Below are 667 nucleotides of genomic sequence, written 5' to 3'. Positions count from 1 at the left end.
CCTCCCAGGAGCGTTGCTGATTGGCTGGCTGGAAGGCGCATGCTTACAGTGGTCTCAGGGCTCCGCCCCTTCAGACGACGAACTATGTGAGGCTGCTGACGCTGAGTGCGTTTTGGGCGGCAATTTGTGCCTAGTACAAATGAGGCGTGGCGCTTTCCAGTTGCTTTTTGTAATTTAAAATTTTTCAGAATATTTTAATAAAATGGCAAAAGAACCATGTAAGTTACGAAATGTGAAGAACACACATCTTAATTTGCGAAGTAGAATTTTACCAAAACCCATTGAATCTTCTCAGGAAGTCCTTTCCATCCCACTCACACCCTCATTTTCTACTCAGAGGTTTTTTAAAAACTTACCTTAAATTCTGTGTGAATCATTGGACCCTCCCATTTTCTAAGTTTTCTTACCACATATATGTGCCCATAAACAACGCTTCTAGGTTTTGTGTTGGCATAGTACAAAAAATTGTACCATATTCTATGTAGTTTTCTGTCACCCGTTTTTTTACTTAACATTGTCACTAAGAGAATCTAGATGATTATACCTAACCAAAGTTCTTTCATTTTCACTGCTGCATAATACCCCATTGTGCCTCTATTCCACAATTTATTAGTTTGTTTTCTTGTCTGTGGACTTATGGGTTGTTTTCAGACTACAGCCTATATAA

Source organism: Dama dama, chromosome 22 (assembly GCF_033118175.1).
Source record: "Dama dama isolate Ldn47 chromosome 22, ASM3311817v1, whole genome shotgun sequence".
NCBI lineage: Eukaryota > Metazoa > Chordata > Mammalia > Artiodactyla > Cervidae > Dama > Dama dama.
Note: the sequence above shows the minus strand (reverse complement) of the source record.